This window comes from Lycorma delicatula, chromosome 4 (genome assembly GCF_047948215.1).
Source record: "Lycorma delicatula isolate Av1 chromosome 4, ASM4794821v1, whole genome shotgun sequence".
Taxonomy (NCBI): domain Eukaryota; kingdom Metazoa; phylum Arthropoda; class Insecta; order Hemiptera; family Fulgoridae; genus Lycorma; species Lycorma delicatula.
The window spans coordinates 75,548,918-75,568,311 of NC_134458.1; the positions used below are offsets into that span (position 1 = coordinate 75,548,918).

The 19,394-nt window shown below is 28.2% G+C and overlaps 1 protein-coding gene across 1 annotated transcript in view; it reads right to left on the bottom strand.

Annotated features, from left to right (window-relative positions):
* The window catches only part of LOC142323567 (hexuronate transporter), a 246,739-nt gene extending 234,932 nt beyond the window's left edge, over positions 1-11,807 (bottom strand). Inside the window, exon 1 of the mRNA XM_075363372.1 lies at positions 11,687-11,807. The gene's annotated coding sequence lies outside the window, so the exon portion shown is untranslated. The remainder of the gene's footprint in view (positions 1-11,686) is intronic.
* Positions 11,808-19,394: the final 7,587 nt, after the last annotated feature.

Genomic DNA, 19,394 nt, shown 5'->3' on the forward strand with positions numbered 1-19,394 from the left:
GTCAAACTGTCTGTTTAAAATAAAATCTCTTTTCACAGTAAACAGATATCGTTTATAACCGTTAATTTTAGCTTAATGTGTATAATTGAATTATAAAAACAAATAATAATACCTTTGTTACGAAAAGACAACAAATAAAGTACTTAAATTCGTATTAAAATATTTATTATTCTGGTTTGGATTTAAATGAAAAAATGGATTTTATTAGAAAATAAAATCACAGGTACGTTGTATTAACAAATTTATCAGAGTGCGTTAGTATTCCGCATTAATTATTCCGGTATTAATTATATATTTAATAACATCCGGTTTTATTAATTCCTAGAAATATCAAAATACTCCATGTAATATACTAATTCCTATATAAAGGAATACTCCCACATTCATATTAATTTAAACAAAATTCATTATTATGAAAACATATAATACATTAACATATATATTTCATATATTGTACGATTTAGTTTAGAATTAAAATTTTAAATCTTAAGTGATTAAATTAAAGTAAAAAATCCTATGTTTTAAGTCCTTTTTTCTTAAACATTTTAACATGTTTTTTCTTAGTAATGAAAATTTATTACTACGAAAATTTATTTAATGAAATATTTATTATTTTGTTTTGAATGATATTAATCTTTTCTCATTTTTTTTTTCATTTTCTTTTAAGTAATATGATTTATATGAAAAATTAAAAAATGTTGTCGATGGATTTTTTTTTTTTTAAATTATGTCTTGTTAATTTAAGATTTATATAAAGTAAGCATCTAAAAAATGTTGAAATTAGCTTGAGATGCTTATAGCGATACGTGATGAATAAATAATTAAAAAAAACTAGGCAACGGCATTGCTAGACGTTCCCGTCAACTATATTGGTATCAACTTTGAATAAAAAACACTAAATCTGGAAGTATTAAATTTCGATTAAAACCGTGTTTTTGTTTTTTTTTTTTTTTAATGGAATTATTTGGATGAAAAATTTTATTTTCATCAACTATTTAAAAAAGAGCTCAGAAATTATACGAACATAATTTCCATTAAGTTCGGCCTCAGGAAAAATTTGACCCGCTAACCACCTCTATTTTCCCAGTCCTTTGGGGACTGATTCAAAACTTTAATAGTATTGATGCTCTATATAAAAAAATCCCATGCTAAATTCAAAGATTTTTATCCAGCCAAACCCGAATAATCCATCCCAATATTTGCCCACACACGCACATCATCCGGAATGAACAGAATTAACTAACCTTTTCTCAAAGTTTAATGATTTCCTTAATTCGAAAAGTAAAAAAAAAAAAGTAATTTTTGGCTTCGATTAGTATACTTTTCCATTGTTGTGCTATTATACCTACGGGAAAACTAACGAAGAAATTATCGTATTCTGATAACTTGGGTCCAACTTTTATGCTTGCGCAAAAATGGTGTAGATCAATGTGTTCTGGTTCAACGGCACAAAATTGTAAATATATAATCAACTTTCACTCTCATAAAAAAATACATATCCTAAATAATCTGCCTTCACTCCAGTGAGTGAAGGCAGATAGGATAAGGATAATTCGATTTGTAAAATTAACGTCTTTGAAAAGAAAACGGGGTAAAATATAGAAGCTTTTTTTATAAATCCTTACTATTTGCTTTTCACTCGTAACTCGATCCGTGGGTTTACCGAGTTTACGTTTTGAGAATATTTTTTTTATCATTCTGAAACAGTTTATACTCTGATTTGCAAGACATTTACAAGAACAAGACGATTGTCTTATTTTTATGAATTGTTTAAAACTTAAATAGAAAATATTAAATTTCGGAAACTCGCTGATTAATTTTCTTACGAGCATCAAACGTCACACATAACATGAAATTCTTCTTATACAAATGTTTCAAGGTTTTCTTTGTTAATATCTAATTGTATTTATAATATATTTGCAGGGTATGTTCAAAAGCAGCGAACACAAAAAGCTTTTAGTTTTCAAGGCACAACTTAACTTGCGTAAAAACCTAAGTGGCAGTGGGATAATTACAGTGAAAAAGTTAAAAGTTAAGTTTTTTTCTCGAAATTAATAAATATTAAATTATTCCAACTGTTTACAAGTACATAAACATCTAGAATTCATTTAATTTGATTTTAGCGATGAAAAACAAAAAAAAAATGTATTTTTCTTCTAGGCTTACCATCGACGCTATAGAATGTATTTTTCGAGTAAATAAATCACTTTAATTATGAGCACGAAAATAATTATATTTTGATTGATCAGTCAAAATATTTTCCGAGAACTAATGATGGGCAGTTTTTGTATTCGATACCATGAAAATACAAATAAGCCTTCCTAATTAAAAATATATAATATTTTAAGAAAGAGGGAATATATACCGATGAAGATTATAGTACTGTAAGAATATATCCGTTAGAACAAGTTCTATTTATCAAAAGACTGACATCAGAAAAGGAAGAACACAGACTATTCTAGGATGTAAATGGAAAGGTACTATTAAGAAGATACCAGCAAACCGGAAAAAATCAACTTGACTTTGTACCAAAAGAAAAAACTAGTGAAGGGATCGTAAGAGAATTGTAGTTGATACAATGATGCAATTAGATAAAAATGCTACAGATGTCAGATACATAAATTATCAAGATGAACAGATTTAAACAATTAACATTACACATGGACAAGAAAGTTCGGGGAATAATGTTTCCATAACGAAAAATATTGTTTTTATTAATTTTTTAAACGACCGTTTATTATATTTAACGGTGTAAATAAGTTTGCTTTTCCTCGCTCCTAAAGAAGTTTTAAAGTTTCATTGATTTTAAATGGTATTATTAATAATAATAACAATAATGATGCAATAACTATAATTCATTATTCCATTAGAGATGTTCCGTTCTGACGCATCGTACTGTGAACCTGGTTTCAAGGTTGAAAAAAACCACTAGCTCCCAGAAATAAAGAATGAGTCCAACTGATGGCATAAGATGTAAAGAGAAAGTATTTGGAAGGGATCATCTCAAAACTGAAGATCTTAGAGAAGGTGAAAATATATTTTTAGAATATCCGTTCGAGAGGTTGTTTTCTTACGATGAAGATTTGAACGAACGCATGACAAATATGATATTAGTAAATACGTTTTGGGTAAAAGGGATACTCGGATTTTTAAATTTTAAATTAAATTAAATTTTCGTGCAGCTAAATGTAACGAATATACAATAAATTTAAGATTAATCAGTTCGTTGAACTATTGAATAAAAACTGATTAAGTTACACCGGTAAAAAATACCTGTAATTTTTTATACGTACAGCAGTCCATGATAAAAAGGCCAAAGGTATGAATGAAATTTTGAGATATGAAAAAAAGTGAGTAGGGTAAAAAGGCACGTAAGAGAAAAGTACAAGAAACCGTATTAAATAAACAGGTAAGGAAGTCATCTCCCTTTAATTTCAATATTCCACCGAAAATTATCATTGAAAAGCGGAGTGTATTAACTTATTTTGTCTTTTTGAACATAATAGGAAACCAAATTTCAAGCATTAGCTTTTGAAGAAACACTTGCAGATATCAGAAAATATAAAGAGCACCGATGGAAAGTAAATAAAATAAATCCTTAAAATCTAGCCTTGAATTAATTAACACAATGAAATTATTACATTCTCAGTAAAAGATAATATCAATAATTATATAATGATTTAATAGATAAAAATAATTAGAATGGCTTTCATAAATGTTGTATTGAAAATTTAAAAGGAAGAGGTAATGAGAAGTGAAAAAGAAATACCATTATATGGAAATTATATATGAATAAAGAAATAGTAGAAAAAATAAATATGTTAAATTATGTATCTAATAATGATTAGAATATAAGATGAATCATTTCAACACAGTCTTGCTTAGAGAAATGTCGATCGAGTGTACTAAAAAATTACAGTTTTGATTTGAAGGAATCTACATTCCCCTCCATCTTATCAATTATTAAAATATTTTCCTATATACGAGGAAAATAAGAAACTCGTATTACAAATAAGAAACTTAAATATAAGATGAAATATCTCAAATCGTATATAAATAATATTACAAAAGGTTTTCAAAATTTTTAAAAACTTGCTTTATACCTTTTAGTCGTACTTTAATCGAGTTATTATCATACATTGCATGAGTTTATTTAATAAGTTAATTTGGATTTCAAAAGATAACATTATACATTGAAATTTCTAATATATTTATAACATATCAATCAAATTTTCAATAAAATATTTACTATACAAAGAAACAATGGAGTGAAATTTTTGCATAATGAACTTTTTATTTGATTTACATAATTAAATTATCAACTGAGGAGCTGTGTCTCAACATACTGCCCGCCTAAAATCATTTGTATATATATATATATATATATATATATATATATATATATATATATATATATATATATATATATATATATAAGTGATAACGAAATCCTGACAAATTCGAAACCACAAAAACTCCCGTACCAAGTTTTTGTCATTTTTTTAATGTCAAACGGCTATCGGATTTATCATCTACGACCCTAAAAACCCCGCTTAGTCGTTTTGCAGATTTTTCAATTTTTTTACACCCGCACCCTTAATTTACCTCCATACGGGGAAATGTTTGCAAAAGTAATGGTGGAATATTGTATTGTCACCCGACTTTAGTAACTGTACGAAATTTCATCAATCGACAATAACAGAATCGACAATCGACATCCGACATCCTTAATTTAACATACATGAAGTATGTTAAATTAAGGATGCAAGATTTGAGTAAAAACATGAAAAAACCATTGTGAGTTAAGGAAAAGCAAGTAAGAATAATAAAACACTACTATCTAATTAACATTCGAACAATCTGCACGTGGAAAAGTGAGATTTTGTTAAGAAATGAATAACGTAAAGCTAAGATTAAAGCCCTGAAAAATAAGAAAACATCGAGTGAGGTTAACTTTACATCATCTGTTAAGAAACGGGTTGTTAAACAATCTTTTGACAAAAGTTGAAAATAGAATTCGTTTAGTTGACAAGATAAGTCCTTCAGTACGGAAGAAGTTTCATTCTTCTTTTAAAGGAGATATTTTTATTGCGGTTAAAAAATCTAATTGATCAGGAACTTGATCCAAATGGATCTCTGGATTGAAAGAACATATAAACAAAAAGATAGATTATATATTTCAAGAAGAGAATAACAAAATTGCAAATATTTTTTGTTTTTATTTCGATAAAATTTAGAAAAGTGTTTTAAAATATATTTTTTTTAAAGAGGTTTTTAAGCGAGTTACATTATCAATGGGTTATTTTAACAACATTGACTTGAATAACTTTTTTTTTAGTGGACTTGTATGAAAAAAGCGATAAGGTAATTTATTTGAATAATTAATTATGGTGATATATCGACCCGCTAAAACTTGATCAAAATAATAACATTGTGCACATATCTGATAATATACATATATATATATATATATATATATATATATATATATATATATATATATATAAATCGGCAACAATGCAAATACCTTTGTTTGTATCAGATTATTTATAAGACGAATATCGTCTCGGAAAAATATCTCTATCAATAAATATGGATTATTGTCATGATTTTAAATTTAATAGATTTGGAATGAAGGTAAATGAATAGACAATTCTAAAGATTGCCCGAACCGAGTAATGCGGTATGAAAATAATTTAAATCTTTTATTTTTCTTCGAAAAATATATTACAAGTATTGGATATATAAATCTTCAAAGGAAAATTTGAGAACGGTTAAGAAATAAAAAATTTCAGGAAATCATACAATATAAAGATTACCTGAAAGCAAAGAGTGATACAGAACTAAGTAAGAATTAGACGTTATAAATTTTAACGAATGAAAAGCTGATAGACAAAAAAAAAATTTTTTAATGTTTCTCTAAGTGTAACACCATTTCTTGAATTTCTTTTTTGCGTACATTACCGAACTGTAAATAAACATTTTTATCACCTTTAGTTTTAAACGAATTACGCTTAAAAAAAAATTAAGGGAAAATATAGTTAAAATCTGTAAAATTTATAATTTTGCATGGCATTACTTGTGTTAGAATAATTTCGCTGATGCTTTACTTTTATAAATATCCTAAGGCATATTCCGAATTAAAGTCCAACAGTAATCGGCTAGCATGTTAGTATTTCATTTCCCTTTATAGCGGCTTTCCATCACCGAAATGTCTTGGAGGAAACGTTCACCGTGTTCGTCACTTACGTCTCCGAGATTGTCCGGGAAAAAATTCAGATGTGACTGGAGGAAATGTATTTTCAAAGACATATTACATCCCATAGCTCTGTATGAAGTAAGAAGCTGATTAACAATATCGTGGTAATTGTCGGATTTTTGTTTGTCGAGAAAAGTTTTGTAAACGTCTTTAAATGAAGCCCAAGCTTCACTTTCTACATTATTTAACATCGCGTTAAATAAATCATCTTTGACCAACTCTCTTACTTGAGGAACAACAAATATTCCATCTTTAACTTTTCCTTCACTTACATTCGGTAATTTCTGCCTGATGTACAAAAATCCGGGACTGTCCTTCTTCATTACTTGTACAGAATTTTTCATTAGACCTAGCTTGATATGAAGAGGGTGTCAAAATATTTTTTTGGATTCAACTAACGGCTCATGAATAATATTTTTCCCATTTGGAGTTAAGTTGTCTCGTTTCTTCCACTCTTTGGTAACATAATGTTTATCCCTAGCGCAGCTGTCCCAATTACAAAGAAAACACATGTACTTTGTATAGCCTAACTGCATGCCTAACAAAATAGCTGTAACTTTCAAACACCACATATGTTCCAGCTATGTTTCTTATAATTTTTTTTTTAAGAACGTCTTTCATTTCATCGCATGTCTCTTTCAAATTAATACCATAAGCGATTGGTATCGAAGATATTTGTTACCGTTGTGTAGCAGAACCACTTTTAAAGTGTACTTGGACGAATTTATGAAAAGATGCCAGGTTTATGAACTTGTCCTGAGTGCAACATATGCTCATCAATATTTGTACAGTAAACCAAATTATTTTCATCAATAAAGTATTGTGAAAGTTCTTTTTGTCGGCTTTTTGTATTTTTTTGAAGTAAATTTCAATCTTGCAGTCTTGATCGTAACAATTCAGCTTAGTTTTTTGATAAATTTAAATCCCTAACCAAGTCATTTAATTCACCTTGTGATATAAGATTTGGCTTATTGGAAGATAATTCAAAATCAAAATCATCGTTGTCTTCTTCAGTACTGTCTGATTCTTCATCGCTCCTTTCGAAACATATATTTACAGGTGGCTCAGGAACTGGAATGATTTCACTGTGAGGTACAGGCCTGATTGTAGATTGCAATGAAGGATATTTTATAGTATGTTTAGATTTTTTAGGAATTCCAGACACACTTTTTAACAAAAGTAACAATCAGTTACATGATCCTTTGGTTCACGCCAAACCATAGGTACACCGAATGACAAAGCCTTCCGTGTACCTTTCAGCCATCCTCTTAAATATACAGGACAATTAGTGCATACTATATTAGGAGCCCACGTCTTATCCTGATCACCAATTTTACAATGAAAGTACAAACGATATGCTTTTTTATATAAAGGTGTAATGTTTTTTCTATTTGATTTTGCGGTAAACTATATACATAACATAAGGCATCAACATCATTTACAAAATTTCAAGGCATTATGACACTGTACTGTTAACAAACTTAAGACGGCAATAAGACAACAAAATTAATTCATTCCAATTCCTTAATACAAACAACACAGCTGTGTTTTCAGCTACAAGTTTTGGCCTGCACAGACATGATTAATTTTGTCCATGAAGGCTCACTCTTCAGTATTAGATATGATGTCATAATATGTGAATTTGATATGACCTAATTCTTTGTCTAGTGTTGTTTATTTAACCCACCGGGTTGGTCTAGTGGTGAACGCGTCTTCCCAAATCAGCTGATTTGGAAGTCGAGAGTTCCAGCGTTCAAGTCCTAGTAAAGCCAGTTTTTTTACACGGATTTGAATACTAGATCGTGGATTCCGGTGTTCTTTGGTGGTTGGATTTCAATTAACCACACATCTCAGGTATGGTCGAACTGAGAATGTACAAGACTACACTTCATTTACACTCATACATATCATCCTCATTCATCCTCTGAAGAATTATCTAAACGGTAGTTACCGGAGGCTAAACAGGAAAAAGAAAAGTATTGCTTATTTATAGCTTACAAATTATGTTAACAAAGTTAAACAATAAAAAATCAGATAAAAAAATACAATTTAGGAGCTTAAAATGCTATCTATACGTTGAAAATTAAAAAAAAATTCTTTAATTAAAATTTAAAAGTTTTTCAAAAATGGTGAGTAATAGAAAGATTCTGAGTTATACTCGTTTTCAGTATAAAAAATACGATTATAAAAAAACAGATTAAAATCATGTATCTCATGTTAGAAAACAAAACTTATGTTCATCAGTGTTATTTTAATAGATTATTTAGAAAAAAGTTAATTTCACGATTCCAAGAAATTCGTAGTAATTTTATACCGTCTGCTAATTATATTTTTAAAAAGACCGGGTTTATTTATCTTCACTAAAAATTAGTAACCATAAGCATTTACCATAAATAGATGCAGAGAAGTAATCGGAAAAACTCGGTTAGACAAATACTTTTCCAACTTATAATATATAAAAGAAAACGGCAGAATATCTTATATATTCTCTATACGTTATTAAAATGGAGATTGTTAAGTCCGACAGAAGTACGTGAAGATGAAAAAGATAGACGAGAATTCGTGTTTCTCGGCTGGAAAATTTAGTGTATATTCGTAAGAAAGGAAAAATTAAACGATTAGTTGTTCTGTAGTAATGGATAAAAAGGATTGTGGTTATGGTTACACTCTTTATTACGAAGCCGGTGTAGCAGAATGGAATAAGGCGACAGTCGGCCGCGTGCAGTGGTTACACTCCTAGAGAGTAAAACGTGGAGAAGAAGAGAATGTGTACATACATCTGTTATCAATTCTTCTTAATACTATTACAGTATTAAAATGCATTATACACGGCGACCTTCATCACGTGACTTGCAATCGTAGAGTTAAAAGCAGTACAGTTGTTAAAACTGATATCTTCTAAAAATTTATCATCAGTTCTCTAATTATTTGTTACGATTTCGAGATCTATTAATAACATACCGATAAAGAAAAAAAAATTCCATCATATTAACGTTAAGTATATAACAGTAAACATTAAGATTAAAGAAAATAAAATGATAATAATATTTTAAGTATTCTCAGATGTTACGTTTTTCTCTCAGTTAGTGTAGACATACAAAATTTGTTTTACGATTGTGTAGATTTGCATTACGATAATATTTATGTTTTTCACCGCGAGAACACACCTGATTGCGAAAAGTCACTTAAGCTTTTTCGCGAATTGCCGTAGCAGAATATCTATAAGGGGTTGCTGGCTTATATACTGTGCTTATTCTCTCTTGGCTTTTTCTCTCTCAACTCTCTTTACAGCTTACTAAAGTTATCGTTTTAAGAAAGAATTGTTATTCCATAATTAGCCATAAAAATTTGTTAATCGAAATTTTCAGATTTTTATACTTTTGAGTTTTCACCGGGGTGAATGCTGGTTAATGATTATGTTTATTGTTTTTTTTCTGGGAGAGGACTCAGCCAGAAGACTTCAGTCTACCCTACTTATTACTATTATTCACAGTTTTGTAGGTCTGAACCTGAAGGTATCAAATCAACAATAATGAAATGCACACCTATAACAATACATTTACACAAACATGAATTACTGTATGAATTAAAATAAACACGAATGTAAAACAGAAGTTTTTAAAAATATTTATTACTTTTAAAATTCAAAAAGAAAAATATCAGTTTGTTAGACTTTAAAAAATTTCAGAGTACCAATAAAATGTTGGTACATCTCAGTCAGAGATGTCAGATTAAAAAAAGGAATATAATAATAAAATGATTTGAAAAAATATCAGCTGTAATGTAAAGACGATATACCATTTATTTCTTTTTGAGTGGAATTCCCCTTTTCCATAAAATAAAATATTATTAAAGTAAGATTCGATAAAATCGGCTAACGAAATTACAGAAATACGCAACTTAAGAAATGTTTAATATAAATATAAATTTTAAACGATATAAAATTATTTTTTATTGTATTAACCCCCAAATCTATTAAAAAAGACCGAGAATGATAAATTCTATTTTTAAAATAATGATTTGAAAATAATCGTTTAGCAGATTGTTTTTAAGGTAGAGAGTTTATATATAATTAATGTTTTACTCATTTTTATGCTTGTGGCGTGGACATGAAATACTACACCTTATACGATATTAAGTAATACCTGATATCTTATACAAAATTATCATTTCCGCTTATATGTATATATTCTTTTTAATACCACACTGTTTTATGCTAACTAATATCTATATCTGAAAAAGTCTGATAATTAGTAAGAAAATTAATTATCAGTCGTTTATAGTCTCATTATGAGAAATAAATACGAAAATGATTACATAAATCAGTGCAAAAATCGCGAAATATCAAAAGTATAATTTATATTGTAGGATAGAAACTGTCTAAAACTTTTTAGTTGGCAAGTATAGCAAAATAGAGTATTGTAGAAGAAAATTATTAGACTAATTACTAAATAAATATTATTGAAAGCGAACAAGTTTTTCAGATATAAAAATTGACTTTAGGTTAACGTTATGGAATATGAATCGTATTAAATTTGATATTATTTAAATGAAAAATTATAACTTATATATAATTTATATTTATGAATGTACAACCTTCGCCAAAAATATAGTTATTAATACTTAAAAAAATATGACGATATCCATCCCTTTCAAATCAGACAACAGAACAATTTTTTTTTCTGTTCAACATTTCGGTTTACGAGAAAGGGCCTTATTGTGCTTCCTTCGCCATCTTTAACAAACTATTCAACCGTTTAAAAGCTTTTCCTAATGAATTATTTAAACTAAAATTAACAAATTTTCTTTTACTAAAATTATTCTGTCGACGGATTTTTAAATATTACTAGTTAAAAAATAACGTTCTTTACCACCTTGTAAATTGTTATTTTGTTGTTATTTTTTTTAGTATCATCAGACGTTTAATTTATTATTTTTTATATATATATCGTTTTAATTATTTATGTGAATTTCACATGTGAACACCTCTTCAACTTTTTTTTATAATTAATCGTGTATTTTAGATCGAGATCTCTCCTCTCCTTATTTAGATTTTACTGCGGTTTTCCTTAATCCATCCATGCAAATGGTGATGCAGTTTCATTTCTACTATCCGTAGAGTACCACACCTACGTATTTTTTACGTGATCTGTATGATGTATTATTATGTTCCGATCAGAATAGGAATTTTATTTATTTGTGAAAAGAGAAAATGTATAATTATATTTTTACTTTATTTTTATTATTTGACTTTAGTAGTTTTTTATATATAGGATGAGAAAAAAGTAAATTATTTAAAAGTAAACAAACGATTAATTCATGAAAAATATATTATTTCTATATAACTAAGTAAATTTCACGCAATAAAATTAAATTTATAATTTTTATATTGTAATTAAATAAAATATTAGTAAACAAAAAACATACTTTGAACGCTGTGTTGTGAGAAAAACTCCAGCTTGGTAGACGAGCTAGTTAAGTTGTCCTAGGTGAACAGCCTGTGTAGAACTAATGCGGCTTGTACGCGCGCGAAGCCCGCCCTTCCACAACACACCTCACTTGAAGGATTTGCTACTACTCGCCTTCACCCTTCACTGATGCTCAACGATAACAACGGACAAACAAATAAAATCAAACGAGAGAGTTATGCAATTTATTTTAAACCTGGAGGCCAGCGATTTTCGGTTACGATAAGATAAATTCCGATCATTTTTATTTTTATTTTAATTATATTTATTTATACTCTTACTCTCGTTTTTTACTCTTAAATAACATTATCGGCATTTTTTAATTTTTCGGTATTTAATCGTTTTCTAGGTTAAGGTCCTAGTTAAGGTTATAAGATTCAAAGGATCTAGTTAAAGTTTAAGGATATCCGATTTCCTAATATTCCAAATTATAACGGAAAATATCTATAACTGTTTTCGGTTTGTGAATTTTTTCGTTTTTATTACAACAAAAAAAATTAATTTTACTCTTAGATTCAAAATTCAGTTTACGTAATATGAATTCTTATGGAAAAAAATACATATCCAAAACCGGTCAAACGGATATAAAAAGACAAGCTGTCGTGGGATAAAACGGTTTAGAAATTATATACAGTTGAAGATGAAATTACAGAAAATTTAGGCAATAACAATCTGATTCCTGATAGAAGTAGGCAATAAAAATCCATTATTTTATGAAGGAATCCGTTGATAATGTAATCGGCATATCTGTGAGCGATATAGATGAAAGATAACGTTAATTTATACTTATTCGTATTTCGACTAACAACTGAATTTATTTTTCACCGTAATTTTTTTATTCAGAAATATCTTGTGTTGGTAAAATGAAAGTCTAATTTTGTATTTATCTGCAATTCTTTATTTAGAATAAATATTTATATTTATTTAATAAGCAAATACACAAGCAATAATTTTCTGTTGACGATCGGTTGAGTAACACTAGTAAAATAAACGTGAATTTTAATACATCCTCAGATCAATGTTTAAAAATATATTCAAATACAGAATGTTTTTTTTTTTTATTTCCGAGCTGCCAACCGATCTATTTACGGAATAAAGAGATTTATTCTGGATAGTATTTAGATATCTTTACTCGGCAACCGTTGATAGCACAACGTTGCTGCTAACCTATAAAATGTGTTATATGTGTATCTGTGGAAAGTATCCTAATGTTACCGGTACGATAGATAAAGTTATGAAACAGATGGATCTATTACTAGCCTTTTTTTTCGTTTTTATTTTTTATTTTTTACTAACTGCCCGAATATAAAAATACTCTGTATTTTTCAATTAACATATTTTTCAAATTTGTTACCAAATAATTCTGTTGATATTTGATACTTAACGTATTATCTTCTTATTTAAAAAATTGTTTTATTATCTTCAAATACAGGCATTACTGTTATTTCATGTAATTATTTTTATGAAATAAAATGATATATTATGATTGTCTAGGAATCATCATGACGTTTGAGTTATATTGAATGAATTTTATTATTCAATTTAAAAATAATAAAATGAATTTATATTGTGTAATATTGCTCTAAGTTCCCATATGGTTATTACATAGTTCCCTCTAAGTTATTGCATAAGTTCCCATATGGTTTTCATTGATCCTTTCAGGAAAATTGTATGTTGAAGAGTTGTCATGTGATACGATTAAATTGAGCTTTGCGATATCATTTGTAATTTTTATCTATAGAATTAAAAAGTAATATGAAAAATTGGGGCCGGGTCAGTTTCTTTGGTCGCGTACCACATCTGACTAAATTATTAATGATCTATTTAATTTAATATTAAAGTGTTAATCTGAATAAAATATTTATTTGGGTTTATTCAATAAAAAAATTAAAAAAAATAAAGAAAAAGTAATAAAAATTAATTTTAATTATGACCTGTATATATTGCGTGGGAAAATCTTTTAGGATATGTGTCAGTATATTAAAATAAAAATGTTGTTATTTTAAGAGAATGTTTTTCGTGCTTAACAGAGCGTGTCAAGTATTCAAACGTTCGACACTTACAATAACTTGGTCTTGATTTATACCTGTAAGTTTATTTCTAATTAAGTCCGTATCTGTAAACATATAAATGATATTGTAAAATAATATTTGAAATTTCGATGTAATTTATCGGTAAAAATTGGCTTGCGTTTTCAATATGTTTCCGATTGTAGCATAATTTTATTTTATAAAATCGCATTGCCTGGAACTTTAAAATTAACAATTTGAGTACTGGATATCTGTACTTTTAAAATTCAAATCAAATCAAAGATATATTGTTACTCGGAAAGAGGGGAGAGGATTTCAAAGTACTATCATATTCCTATTAAAATTACTACAAATTTTTAAATAACTCTTTTATGATAGTTTATTTTGATATGGTTTAATTTATTAAAGTAATTGTTTGTTAGATATGATAACCGAAATGTGACCTGACATTCTAACAAGTCGTTTTTGAAAATAGCATGTGTTCAAAAATGCTTGGAGAGGAATAATTTAACGTTAATTTTATAACTCGGCAAAATACATTATTATAACAACATGCTAAGCTGATACGTCTACCAAAACTTAAGTAATGTACATAGTTCAGAGAGGGAAAATTTGATTTGCTTCTCTTTTACCTCTGCGCTTTACGTACAGTTGGTATGTTCCTGTCATGAAACAATATGTTATGTACTTACTTTTATTCAGTAGGAAAATTTAAATTAACTGTAAACTTTTCACGTTTTTAAACCTTTTTTTTGTCTAAGCCGGTAGCATAAAATTGTGCTAATGGACTTTTTCAGAAAGTTCATTAGGTTTAATCTGTTAGTCATTCATCAGCTACAAATTAGAGTTTATTTATTCCAGTTGTAACCAGATAACCCACCGGGTTGATCTAGTGGTGAACACATCATCGCAAATCAGCTGATTTTGAAGTCAAGAATTCTAAGGTTCAAATCCTAGTAAAAGCAGTTACTTTTGTACGTATTTGATCGTGGATACCGGTGTTCTTTTATGGTTAGGTTTCAGCTAATCACACATCTCAGAAACGGTCAAACTGAGACTGTACACTTCATTTACAATCATACATATCATTCTCATTCATCCTCTGAAGTAATACTTTACGGTGTTTCCGGAAGATAAACAGAAAAAAAGTTGTAACCATGTGTAACTAGTGGGACATCATGAAACGTTTTCTAATCAGTTCGTCATACAGTAGCGAATGAATAAGATCCTGCGCAATGCATACAGTTTGTACAATTACTGTCCGAGACTAGAGCTAGTGTTGTCGAAATCGCAGCGTAAATACAGCAACAGTCGTCTTTAGGTGTTATTAGGAACTAATAGTTTTCAGTATGACTATGTTGTAATTGCACAAGATCAGTTCGTTTACACAAGGAAACAAAAAGTATAGTGTAGGAAAAAAGTATAGTGTGCTCTCGCTGAGCATGCGTACCATTTCCTTGTTGCTGTTTGGCGTAGTATCTTTGAGTTAAAATAGTTTTAAATAATATAAATATTTCTAAAAATTTTGGTTCGTATGATATTATACTACTGTATAAATAAGATATATGAATGTGTAAAGAAACTGGAAAACTAGAAAACACTCAAAATCCTTTTATAAAAGTTGAACTGTGGTGAAGGCTGTTTTTAAGTTAATTTAATTCGTTGCAATGCGATTGGTTTAAACGAAATTTCACTTTTTGTCAACAGTTCCTTATTTTTATTATAAACATAGTGGAAAAATGCTTTTGTTTATTGTTTTTAATTTCCTGGTATCATAGCATCATGGCCATACTTTCATCACCTTAACATCATTATCATGGTACTAAATGGTAATCAGTCAAAGAATGGGTACGTGTTATTTTGCATTTTTCGACATTTCATGAACCAGGAACCCCAAAAAAAAACAAAAAAATGGGGGGCAACGCACGTAAGTATGCATGATTGGAAAAACCGATTTTGATGAAATTTTGTATAGACTAGTTTATATAGGGAAATTAATTGGTAAAATTTTGAGGTTAAATTCTCCAGAGGGTAGATTTGAGGTAAATTTGATCAAACTTTTGCAAACAAAACCCATTTCATATTAAGCTCAGCACATACGTGCATTCTTATCTTACCATTTAAAAACAATCTTTTGCCCCATCATTCCCCCTTCCCATAAATTTAAAAAAGCTATTTTTTTTTATTATTGAATATTTTTTAAACGAATTTTTTTATGTCTTCTAGACAGTAGTAGCACAAGAGACTCAATTAAATACTTTGGAAGCAATATTTAGAGAAGGGAAAGCCAATCAAAGTTTAAAAATATCAATTACTTGAAAATTTTAATACTTTTTCTTGTATATTTTCATCTATCATTATTTTTCCACTATTTATGAATAAATAAATTGTCAGCATTTTAAGTATTTCTTACTTTGTTGTTAATTTTTTCCGTAATTTTTCTTTTTCTTTTAGATTTTTAATCTTTATACGTATATTCAAATTAATTCCTCACAATCAACCGATGATTATTGATTGTTTGACACACGAAATGACATCTGGTGTAGTTCTTAACAACCCTTAATAAACAGTTTCTTAAAGTTTTTCAGAAACCTAATATACTGTGTAACCGTTCAGTTTATCTCGTTTTTTGTATTAAATTAATTTCTGTTTGAATCGATTAATGTATTTTGTTTTTATTTATTCCTAAAGATAATAATATGAATTTTGTCCGTATTTCAGTTAAACAGTCTGGCAGCTGATAATATTTTTCATGAACAGGAAGGAATATTCTTTGCATCTCAATCTACAACATCGTCTCATCAATATTTTGGATGAATTTGAAAATCAGCCTAAACGTCTTAATATCTACTAATTTAAGGTAAAATAAATTACTCTGGATTTAATCTAAAACTTTTTTCCGTTCATGCTCTAATTAAATTACATGTAATTCTCGTTTAAATTTTGAAATTTACTTTAAGTGAAGGCAGAAAAATTATGGAGAAGAAAATTGTCAGTAGGTTGTTAATTTGATGGGTAAAAAAAAAAGTCGAAAATAAAAGTGAAATTTAATGTCAAGATCGTCGTCTCCTTGAAGAATATGAATACAGAGATAGAAACTAGTATCAAGTACAAATTCCTCTTTGAAAAGTGGTAGGCGGCTGCAGAAATCACCAATCGAAATGGTGTCGTGTCGTCGTCGTTGTTGAATCCTTGAGCCTGTTTAACTAATTAAGTTTAATCGTTATTAAAGGTCCACGTTTGTAAAAAGGAGATATCAACGGATAGTCCCAGAACCGATTGACCAGTATTCGCCATGCGTCTTCAAAGTTTTCTCTTTTGGTTTCACTTACATTTCCTTCACTCCGTCTAACGGCTCGAAGAATGAGTTTTATAGTTGAATGAGGCATAATATTGTTTGGGATAACCGGAAGTTTATGGAGTATCGTTCTCTCCTAATTTAATTTGAGTAATAGTTGTACGACTTTATCGATAAAGTAACGATTTAAATTTTGAACCTAAATTTATTTAAAAAGTTTCATTTAATTTCCCTTTTTTGTGTTACGAATAATATATTTTTCTCCCTTTGATCATTAAGGTTTGAAATCTTCAAAATATATGTCGATTAACATTTAAAATTTTGGTTATAACAGGCGTTATTCATATACCTATCGTTTCAGATAAACAGAATATCATTGCAAATTTAGAACTGTCGTTAAAGAATCGTAAAATTGGAATATAAAATGTAATTTAAACCCGTATACGGATGACGCATATAGTTTTGAAATTTTTATAAACACATTGTAGTGAAATCTAATTTCTTTCTCGAATATCAGTGGAATAATATCTGTGAATGTAGGCTTGCACGTCTGTTCAGTTATTTTATTTTTTAATCGCTCTATAAACAAATAAATTCATACATCTCTAAATGATACATATTATGCTATCCTGTACTATAAAGAATATTATTACATTACATAATTAGATGCTTTGCACATTGTACTGATATATCGTTTAGGAGGTCTTGACATGAATTAGTATATTGAAGAGATCCCCCACCGTACAAGATTATAACCTTCGGTTATATTAATTATAATTAACAATGCCACCTGCTAGTGCTATTAAACAATTAAACAATCGACTAAAATAAATTAATCAGTCATTATCTTACGTTCATTTTTTTAACGTTATACTTATTATTTTCTTCCTTTCTTTTCTATATTAGAAGTTACATTTTGTTACACGCATCGCGTACATTTTTAAAAGCGATTAGTTTTAAAATACGCACCTACCTACAATTTTTTTTAAATCTATCTCCTTCGACGTAAGATTGTTATTTAATGTTCTGGATTCCAGGGACTTTCAAAGTTACTGAGAACAGTATAAAACAAAGGAATCGCGCTTCTCCTTGATTGTAATATTTGAAATCATTAGTCCATGTAACTAAAAACGGTTTATTCTCTAACAAAATAAGATTTTAAACTTGTCTGACGTATTGACTGGTCTAATCGTGTTTTCAAACCGTTTCCAGATATTCACTCTTTGTTTAGATAGTATGCCTATCTAAACATATTCTCAATTAATTATCAGTTATTTTGTTTTTTATTTTAATCCTCTAAATTAATAAATCTTTTACTTTCTTACAGATTTCAAAAAAAAAAAAAATACTAATAGGTTTAGAATTTGATTCGTATATATGTATTTTCTTTTTATATACGATCAATATATGTTCAAGACTTACTACACCAAATGGACCTATTAAGATGTATTTTAGAGGAAGTCCCTCTGTTGGATGGTAGTAAGTTTCATATGATAAATCAGTAGACGATTTTTAAAAAGATTTCATTACATGTATATGTAATACATATATGTATATACGTAATACATACATGTAATACGTATATGTAATACACATTACATGTGTATGTACATTAACGATTTGAACATTTTTACTTTTTTTGACATTCTTTCTTGCTTAGGAGTATTGGATGTGTATAATAATGTGTAAAGCCCGATCCTATTCTGATATTCAAAAGATTTTCACACGAAAAGTAACAAAAATTATATATATATTTCTTCATTACGTAGATTCTTAACAGTGTCGTAGTAGTTTCTTTATGTAGTTTCTCTGGAGGATTTCTTTTCTTATGCAACTTTTTAAGTTTTAGGGTACTGTGTCTTTAAACGAGCTACAATTTTTTTTATAGATTACTTCATATTTTATGCAAAAATAGAACTTGCAAAAATATAAACTTTTTTATAAGGCGTTATCGACTTCAAAAAATTTAATTAAAACAAAAAAAAATTATACTTTTTTAATTCTTTTTTAAATTTCTAATTTAAATCAGAAAGTCGGAGCCAAATTAAGGGTCAGTAATTTTTTTTTTTGTTTCTCAACGAAAAAGTGTTGTTTACTACGTTTTTGTGAGTTTTAAAGTCGGACTTAATTTTTAAAAAATCCATTGTTATGTACAACATTGAACATCTATTCTGAATTAAGATTTCACATAATTTCACAACCTTTTAATGATCTAAAATATAAAAATGAAATATTAGTAATAAAATCTGATGGACTTATTTTACTTTTATCTAAAAATCTTCGAAAATGTTTAGAGCTTTTTCAAATTTTTTATAACTTTATCTGCTACTTTATTTTTG